This window comes from Watersipora subatra, chromosome 1 (assembly GCF_963576615.1).
Source record: "Watersipora subatra chromosome 1, tzWatSuba1.1, whole genome shotgun sequence".
Classification (NCBI taxonomy): domain Eukaryota; kingdom Metazoa; phylum Bryozoa; class Gymnolaemata; order Cheilostomatida; family Watersiporidae; genus Watersipora; species Watersipora subatra.
This window is the reverse complement of record NC_088708.1, coordinates 61,461,095-61,471,195: the sequence shown is the minus strand read 5'-3', so window position 1 is coordinate 61,471,195 and position 10,101 is coordinate 61,461,095.

The following is a 10,101-nucleotide window of genomic DNA, read 5'->3' as shown; positions in this document are numbered from 1 at the left end:
TGTCCCTCCATGCTTTGCGGCCTGGCACACCTCGCAACTTTTGATGAGCCATCCTACTGTGGACGTCAGTCCAGGTCAGTACCAAGTCAGCTTCCTGCATGGCCCGTAAGGCCCATCAGGTTTCCTGCATAACCGGTGGGCAGATGGCGCATCATCTAAGGCGGCCCTGCAGGACCACGCGTGCCTCCAGCACGCCGTCCTGTCGTATGTGCAAAGATTCCTGCATGTGATGCAGTATATCCAGCTCTCTGCTTCCGACTTCCAAGTGCTCCGCTGACACCTCCTCTCCCATGGCGATTGCATGGTACATGATGGCCACTAGTCCCTTTCCTGTGGCCTGTAGCCGTGCCAGCTCGCCTTTTGGTCCTGGCTTTCCGGGTGGGGCTGGTAGCTCCTCGGGGGCACTACCGGCACTCAGGTTCAATCGTGCCACAGTTGGGGTGGGAGTTCCATGCGAGCTACCAGTCACTGCCCCGGGGTATGCAACATTGCCCAGGGTCGATCCCGCCCTGTTGAAAGTAAGAGTCCCATCCAGGCAACTGGTTAGTACCCATGCAGCCAATGACACCTAGTTTCGGGCCAGCTCCCTTCGTGAGGGCCTCCATCCCTCTGTTCAATGCCCGCGCATTGTCAGAAGTCCTTGCAGGTTTGCCTACTCAGCCCATCTGCATTCTCGTGGCGAGTTCCTGACCGGTGTTCTAGGGTATATCGGAAGTCCACCAAGCTCTCAAGCCACCTGGCCACCTGGTTCAAAAGTTCCCTCCTCTTACACAACCACCGGAACAAAGCGTGATCTGAACGTAGAAGGAACTCCTGTCCATACAGATAGGGCTGAAAGTGCTTCACTGCCTTGACCACCACGAGCAACTCTCATTAAGTCATGCAGTTACTGTGCTCCGAGAGGGTGAGGGTTTTGCTGTAATAAGCAATGACCCTCTTGCAGCCTTCTGATACTTGGGACAGCACGGCTGCTACTTCATATCCACTGAAATCTGTATCCAAAACATACTGTCACCGGGGGTCCGGATAGCCCAAGATTGGGGTGGTGCTGATGCTGTCCTTCAGTTTGTTGAAGGTGATCTGTTCCTCTTCCCTCCATCTCCAGGACTCTCCCTTTGCAGTCAACCGGTGGCAGTCTATCATGCAGTCTATCATGGCGAACTCTAGAATGCATTGTCAGTATTAGCCGACTGTCTTGAGGAACTCTTGGAGTTCCTTAACTTCGCGCAGGTCTGGCTACTCTGTGACCGCTTTGACTTTATCGGGTTCGTGGAAACTCCATCCTTGCTCACTATATGACTCAGATAGAGGACCTGGAGTTGCAATAGCTCACATTTAGATGGCTTCAGCTTTAGTTTGGCCCTGTGGAGTCTCTGGAAGACCTCCTCCAATCGATGCAGGTGTGTGTTGAAATCCGATGCGATGACTATGATGTCGTCGAGTTATAACAACAGCGTCCTCTAGTGGAGGCCATGTAAGACGCATTCCATTAGCCTTTGAAAGGTGACTGGGACGGAAGTCAGTCCGAAAGGTAGCATCTTTCACTTCCACAACCCTGAATGGGTCGAGAAGGCTGATTTCTTTTGGGCTTCGGCAGCCAGGGGCACTTTCCAGTACCCGCTCACCAGGTCTAACGCACTGAAGTAGCGACTGCTAGACAGTGAGTCCAGGCTGTCGTTGATCCTGAGTAGGGGGTAGGCGTCCTGCTTGGTGGCATCGTTCAGACACCGGTAATCTATGCAGAAGTGCCACTTCTCGTCTTTTTTGCACCAGCACCACGGGGGAGCTCCAAGCCCCTCCAGCTGGGTCGATAAGTCTTCTCTTGAGTAGGTCCTAGACCTGCCTTTTGGCCTCCGCCTCTTTCTCCGGCCCGAGTCTGTGGGAGGTCGCTGGATTGGCCGAGTGCCCTCCTTGAGCGGAATAGAATGTTCCACCTCAGAGATCCTATGTCGTCGTTGCCAGGGCTGAACACGGTGGCATACCAACTCAGCAAGGAGGCCAACCTCGCCATCTGGCCCGTCTCCTCACAGTTTAGTCGGGCCACTTGAAACAGCTCTTCAAGGTGAGCTGGCACTCAATTAGTTGAAGTCGGACTGGCTTCATATGATAAGGGGTCGTCCTGTTTGACTTGCGGGGTGTCCACAGGCGACTGGCTACAAAAACTTCCTCCGTCCTTCGTCCCTCAGAAGAATTGGCTACCGGATTATTTCATAGAAAGGAAGCCGTCCCATCAGGTAGCAGGCCGTGGCTGTCACTCTCCTTGAGCTGGTCTCGTACGGCTCCAGGTAATCGGTCAAAGACCTGTTTATTTAGCAGGTTCATGGTACACCCCGTGTCCAGGAGAAACTGAATGGGCCACCCCCCCCACTCTCCCTGGATAGAATTAGCTGGTGGAGTGAGGTCGGCTGAGGGCTTGCGCCATAGTAGTGTCCTCCAGGGCATTTTCTGAGGGGCTTGGTGTACCCTCCCTTTGCAACTGGGCAAAGTTAGTTCTTAGGGCTGCCTTGCGTCCGGGTTGATTCGCAGTTCCTGAGATCGCCGCTCTGAGGCTAAGAAGGTGCCAGCCCTGCCGCTTTTAAGACAGGCTTCCGACTATCCCGTCCTGTGGAGGTGGTCCTCGGTGTCTTGGGTGGAAGGAATTTGGTAGTCACCCTCCTACATTTCTGGTTACATCCTTACTCCTTGCACAGATGGGCGTAGGCGGCATTCGGGGTCGAAAAAGCGTCGGAGCTGGCCTCATTCAAAGACTGATAATAATTTTGTGTCTCCACAGGCTCTTCCTGTACATGAAATTTCCTCGGTGTAGTCCTTCATAGTTGAAACCATCCGTCAGCGTTCACCGAATCCCGTGTGGTTTTGGTACATCTCCGGGGTCATTTGGCCATGACACAGTCAGTAGCCGAAGCTACTGCTGGAGCCTCCCCTCGTTTCCCGAAGCCAGTTTTCAGTAGCGAGAGCAGTTCTTCCGAATGTGCCCTGGCTGGCCACAACTCCAGCAAAAGGTAGCTGGCTGGCTTCCTCTATTGGTCTGTGTGTGGATTTGCTCTTGGAGTCGTTCCACTTTTTTATGAGAGATTGGACTAGCTGGGCTAGTCACCCAATGACATCAGTTTCGGCCAAGTTCACCTGTCCAGCGGGTCTCCCTCTAGGGCTTGCACCGAAGATCTGGTGCGATTGCATTTGCTCCCAAATGTGCGTGTGTTTGCTCCCAGTATTGGCTAGTATGGGAATTTGTACTGACAACAGGTGTCGCTGCAGGGCAGGGTCCCTTAGTGAGCTGCAGAACGCCTCCATAGCCATGTTTTCTGGTGACGATTCGGCAGGTCTCTGTACGCAATGCGTACCGGCCTTTCTACTTCCATGGCATGCTTCTGGAGTGGTGTTTTCTCCTCTCGTCTAAGGGTGTTGAGTCGGTTTAGCGCCTGTTTAGCGGACAGCCCAAATTTTACCCGAAGAGCATTGAATATGGCCTTCGGATTCTCGGCTCGCCCACAGTCCTCAGCCTGTTCACCTACTGCTTCTCGGAGGTGCAACAGTGTTGCTCCTTCTGCCCACTGGTTGTTGTCAGTTACCTCTAGGAAGCGGACAATAAAGTATTCCACATCTCCCTTTCCTGTGTACTGGGGAGTCTTGAATCGTGGCGCTGGTTCTTGGGCTCTTGGCATCAGTAGCACCTGTTCTAGTGCTTCGACTAGCCGGTTGGGTTCTAGATCGGCGCTTCGTGCCCTTCTATTGGCCAAGTTTGGAGCTTTTAGTAGGTTTCTGCTTTTTACCTAGGGCAGTTCATCTACTAGTTTACACTGCTCTTTCTGGGTTTTTTCCTGTTGTCAGGAAGTTCTTCTAGTAGGAGCAGTGCTGCCATTTCTCAGGCAGGTCCTGTCAGAGCTTTCAGTAAGTTTCTGCTCCTAGAGCAGTTCATCTACTGAGTCCAATGCTGCAGGGTTTTACACAGCTCTCTCTGGGTTTCGTTCTGTTGCCAGAAAGTCCCTCCCGTAGGAGTAGCACTGCCGTTTTCAGGCAGGCCCTTGTCTTGTGTTGCCTAGGTTTCTTCCTACTGCCACTTTTAAGACATCAGAAAGTTAATCCAGAAATCCAGCAATCCAGTATGAGTCTTGTGGTGGAGTGTTTTTTGGGATCGTAGTTATCCTACCGCTGCCACCAGCGTAAAGGTTTTGAGCCACCCGTACTTACTCCACTAGTATAAGACTCGATGCATAAGTTTATGCATGTCTTTTTGCTTTGTTCATAAGAGTACAACAGTAATCAAGCACATGTAATGAACAGGCCCAGAACAGCTCTGCTCTCAAACACAAATGTTCAGGCTTGTATAGCCTGAACGGTAGCCCCCCTCTTGTTCCACTTGATTAGACTGGGCTGGACTCGGCTCGCCTTGGGTCTGCTTGGCTTGGCTCTGACCGGCTTAACTCTCTCCACCTCGTTATTCCGCATGACTGAACACAGCCCAGCTCGGCTTAGCTCAGCCCTAGACTCAGCTTTCGATGGATCACATTCCACAACAATATGACATAGAACAGTAGCTACATGTACTTGTTATTAAAGAGTAGGTTACAAATAAAATATACCATTGATAGGTAGTTGAGCTAAAATTATTTGTCATTAGTTTCACAATGTATTTTGTTGCTGTTAGAAGTATGAACATTACACACAGTAAAACTTTCAGTCCCATAATTTGCTTTTTTATCAATTTGGAAGCTTGAAATTTAGCTTCAAGCTTTTTTACACATCTATTCATTTTAAAGTTTATGCAACTGACTGCTTAAAATTATTTGAAAGAGAAAAAGTAATTGTATTTCTCTATAGACCTAGTTCATACTCGATGCGCTATAGCATGGTAGGAGTAATGATATTAGCTTGTGCTTTTACCACCTTTAAACAGTTACATACATATGCTTATCATGTCATAAGGACCTTTGAGAAGGTAAAGTAGAAGTAATGTGTGACAACGGTGAAATTTTTACAATACTAAACAGCATATTCTTAAACACAATTTACATATATTATTTACCATGTTTGGTTACTTTGCATACCACTATGATATGCTAAAAAAAAGGTAAACAAAAGATCTAATCAAATAATTCTTTTTCATGTCCTTGTCAAAAGAAATCTTACAACTTTACGGTACAAATTTCCTCACATAAAAAGCAACTTGTAACATATATATATATATATATGCATTCTGACTTGTAGATATTATATCTTGCTTTACAATCCTCATGTTTCCTTTTATCTGTTAGCGAGTGCTACCAGCAATGTCAAAATTAATTGCAACTTTCCTTTTAATCTCTAAAACAATTAAAGCATGTTTTAGCTTATGTAAGAGCTAGTTTAAAAGGCTATTAAAAGAGCATCCTCAGGACACGATTACCCTGATATACAATTTTTCACCTTACAATGTGAAACTTGATAATTTTTTCACCTCACCATGCTAATCTTATGTCACTGTACGAGTTCAACAAAATTTTCTCTTGAGTTTATCTTTGGCAGTTGGTGTTCTTATTACGTACTTCAAAATAACAAAAATGTCAAAATGCTGTTTGCCGAAAACATTTTCGCAACACTTGAAAAAGACATGATAAACGATGTCTTTCAGTTCAGCAATTATTGTCTGTAAAACAGTAATATTTTTCCTTTAAACCAGTAGACAAGTTAGAGTTGCAATCTCTTCAAACAGAGAGTCATGGTAAGACAACCTCTCTTAACCTGCTATCGAAAATCCATTTTATTACTAAAACAGTATCGTTTGGTTTTTTTTGCCAAATTACGTTAAAAATGGTTTTAATGAGAGCAGCTAAAATCGTATTGGAAACAAAGCCAAAAACTAATAAATGATAAAAATTTAGCAATAAAAAGTTGAAATTCAGTAAAATAGTTCAAAATACGTACTAAAACTTAGCTTTAAGAGTGCTTTTAGTAAGCTAAACTTACTTAAAGTGAATTCAAAGTTTATGTCATACGTACGCCGGTCTTGAAGGTAAGAACTTTAGGATATATACTGCATATAGCACACTGCAACGTTACATTTTGATGCAAATCATAAATAACAAATACACTAAATATATTAAAGTCACTGTAGGGTACTATAATAGGTACCAAGGTTAACATACTATTTTATTACTAACTTTCAATATGTACAGTATTTACATGTATATAAAATGTTGATGGATTTTACCGGAGCAAGTTTGCATTATATAACTGCTATGGTTTTTATACCCCTCCACACAATTTTTTAACCCTAGGATGCCAAACCTGGAACAAATTAAAATGGTGTCCCGAGGGTGTACTGTATTTTAAAACATGTCTGCAGTCACACAGTCAATATGCTGAGCACCAATAATAGTGCTAAAAACTTTAAGTTTATCTAAACAAAGTAGCTTGCCAATTTAGACATTTCCAGAAAAGCGAAATAAATGAAAGCCTAATGAAAAGGTTTCAATGGAAAAGACTTTTTGATGCACAGCCAGACTGGTATACAATATAGATGATTGTGACAAACTCTTCAAACACTTTATCCAAGGGTATTCACAATTTCTACTACCTTCCAACTTTTATTCTTTGTATGATATTCCTGAGCATGTCTTAATTATTTAGAGTTACCGAAAAAGGGACCAGTTTATTGTGGGACAAGCAATAGAAGATCGTCAGTCTGAGTCATTCTGGAAAATGGCACTATATGAGAATATTCAAATCATAGTTATTCTGGACTCCCAGGTAATGGTTGACACTACCACTAGCTTATATTCTCATTTATCATTTATAGTACATATTTATAGAGATTACTAAATTGCTGGTGCTTATAACTAAAAAAGTTAGTAGATGTATTACAGTTAAACTAGGCTTGAATATAGAGAAACTATGAGATCAACTAGCAAATGGCCTCGAAGTTGCCTTTTGCTGCCTCAACAGATATTTATTTTTATAAATGTTTGATTATTTTTTAACTGAATACAACCCTTATGTAATTTATCACATGATTAGGTCTTTTATTTGTGCAAACAATTTTCTGCAGCAGATGAGCGGATTCCTTCCTCATTCTGATGAAACCTCTGTCTCCTTTGGCAAAATACTTGTTGACAGAGTGAATTCAAAGTGCAATCAGATGATAGAAATAATCAATATAACAGTGAATGTGAGTTTCTTTGTCTGTACTTCTAATACTTTTTTCATGGATAAATAATTATAGAAATAAATTCATCTTTGAATGAAATTTTTTATAAGACCATAACAATACACAGCTGGTTAACCTCTCACATTTACAAAACTCTGGCTAGCAATAGTATTTCAACATGAAAAATAATCATCTACTGGGGGGCTAATATATTCCAAAACAATTCAAGTCATGTCAATGTAATATTTGATGTATAAAGTATAAGGTTGTTTAAACAGTAAAAACTTAGGCAGCATCATCTAGAGTAACCTAAAAGTTGAATTGAAATTACAGAGTCAACCAGTTGTTCTCATGAAGATCAAAGTTTGGGCTGATGGAGAGGTGAAGGGTCAACCGGACTACAGTTCCTTGCTCTACTACCTAAGTGCTGTTGAGAGACAAGTTCAATACGACACAGAAGGAAAGATATGCGTGATGGACTTGTAAGTAATAACTGACTGACAAAATAAAACTGATATGATTTAAGCAACCATCGTTTACAAAACTAAATAAAAACCTTGACAATGTTCTTAGCTTATATCAGTCTTAAATTTACATAAAGTGAACAATTGTGAAAACGGCACATTTCAGAATGATGATTCAGCTGCCTATCTGTATTGTTTCTAAAATCACAATAAAAATACTGTATCAAACTCTCATTGTCACAGCTTCAGCCAGATCAATGGTTTCTCTAATTGTAGAGAGAGTGGGAGAAAAGTAGGCATTTTTGTAGCAGCCTACAACGCCATAGAAAAGGGAAACATTGAACAATTGGTAGACGTTTATGGTTCAGTTCTGGCTGTACGAAGCAGAAACTGTAACTCTGTGTTTACCGTGGTAGGTGGCTGATCATCCGTAGATGCCTTCATAGTGTTGATTGAACATTTATCATTAATCTTTCAAAACCTGCAACTTTGTGGAAAGCTAAACAGTATTGTTAAATTTATCTGCTTCGACAAGAATTGTGTTTGCATATTGATTTATTACGAAAATAAGGCATCTGTTTGAGTAGTGCGATCCAATTCGTTGTAAAATAATGGCATTTCTAACAACTATTTTTAGAGCCGATGTAAAATGTTTAATTTTATCACTTGAGTTTCTCATCATCCGTTTAGTGAATCATATATAGTCTGTATTTTACTGTATAGCTATCTTTTAGTAATCCTTATAGTACACTCACTGTTATCTGAGTCGTAGCATCTACAGTAGTATAGGCACCTTAAGGGCGGAGCCTTAACATTATATCAATCATCATGTTTTTCTAACAGATTTTTACAACATTCTGTCAAAAAATATCCAAACAGATGTGTATGATGTATGCAAGTGTGGACCTCTTTTTTTACAGAAAGACTATTTGTACCTCTACAACCTGGTACTCTTCTCTCTGAGCACATAGCTGGACTCATCAAAATTTACTTCAAAGAGTTTGTACATCACCAGTGTCTGTATCTGCATGAGTTCTGATGGTGCAAGTTATCAATTAATTTAAACAGACAATGAGTACTTACGAAGACTGCACCTGCTTCAACGATACTATAATAACTAAAATAATGCAGTAACTAAAGCATTAATTTGTTTATGACAATTTATCTTTTTCTATACACATTTGTATTAAAAATTTTATCATTTATTCTCATAGATTTAACTTTTATGAATAACGGATACCACAATTTGGTTTCAAAAGATGTGAACATTCAGTCTGTTTGTATCAAATGTAAAAATATTCATTTACTCTGCACATCATGCTTTATCTAAATTCACTTTATGGCTAATAAACTACATTAAATATTTGTTTCTAAAGTGTCAGTGCAATTTAACTTCTAAAGTGTCTGTGTATGTTAATTTTTAAAGTGTTTATTACATAGGGCAGTATTGAACACATTTTGGAAGGCAGATATGGCTTTAAGATTAGAATTAGACTATGTACAGACGCAACACGTTAAACCTTGCTCTGGCGACCTTCTGATTAAAATGAAAAGTAGGAACAGTATGTACTCAAGTTGATGGGCCTGTTTAAATTGAAAGTAAAATAATGCTTCATAGTCCAAGCCAAACAAAAAAAAAACTGCTGCAGTTTTTGACTTACAAAAAACAGCTTTAATACGGCAAGCGAGTCAATATACAAGAATATTAGTTTTCTAATGTACACTAAAACATAGCTATAGTAATAGTTGGCAAGCTGCAGCATCAATTGCATTGTTTTTTATTTAGAAGCCGACAATTTGGTCAAAACAGATAGAGTAAAAATAGCAAGAGATAACAGTAATAAGTATAGCTCCTTTACCCTCTCTGTAAGAGAGCCTCCTTTTGAAGGAGTAACAGTTTGTGTATTTTTTATGTGAAGACGTGAGAAAACAACAATTTTTTCGGTCTGTGAAGAAAGTAGTAGGTCTTCACAGTTGTTGCAACATTGGAGGAAGACTCATTTATTTGGTATGTCAGAGCTATCAGAAGTTTCTTATAACTTTAACAAATTTATATTACCTTGTGTAAAACTTTGCAAAATACAGTGTTTTGTAAAACAGTTTTAAATATTTTTTTTATTCCAGAACAATTCTGTCAAAATGCTAACCATGTTTTAAAAGAAAATACATGTTAAGTTTGCTAAGAGCTTATTAAATATGGCTTAATAAAACAGAATAGTTAGCTAACTAATTTATAATATATGTACACTGTAAATCATAATGTGGCAAACCAATGTAATAACTGCTAATTTAGGTGCCGGATTGAGTTTATGTTTCAATATAACACCTCAAAACTCATATGGCACCTATGTTTGTCAACTCCAGGTGGTAAACCAAATATTTCAATGTGATATAAACCATCTAAGGTGAGAAATAAAAATATGAACAGCAACACACACAGTGTATTATGTAATACCAGAGGCCCGCATATGTGGTAAGCTGAATAAAAGCTGTTTTTACTATTCGATGAAG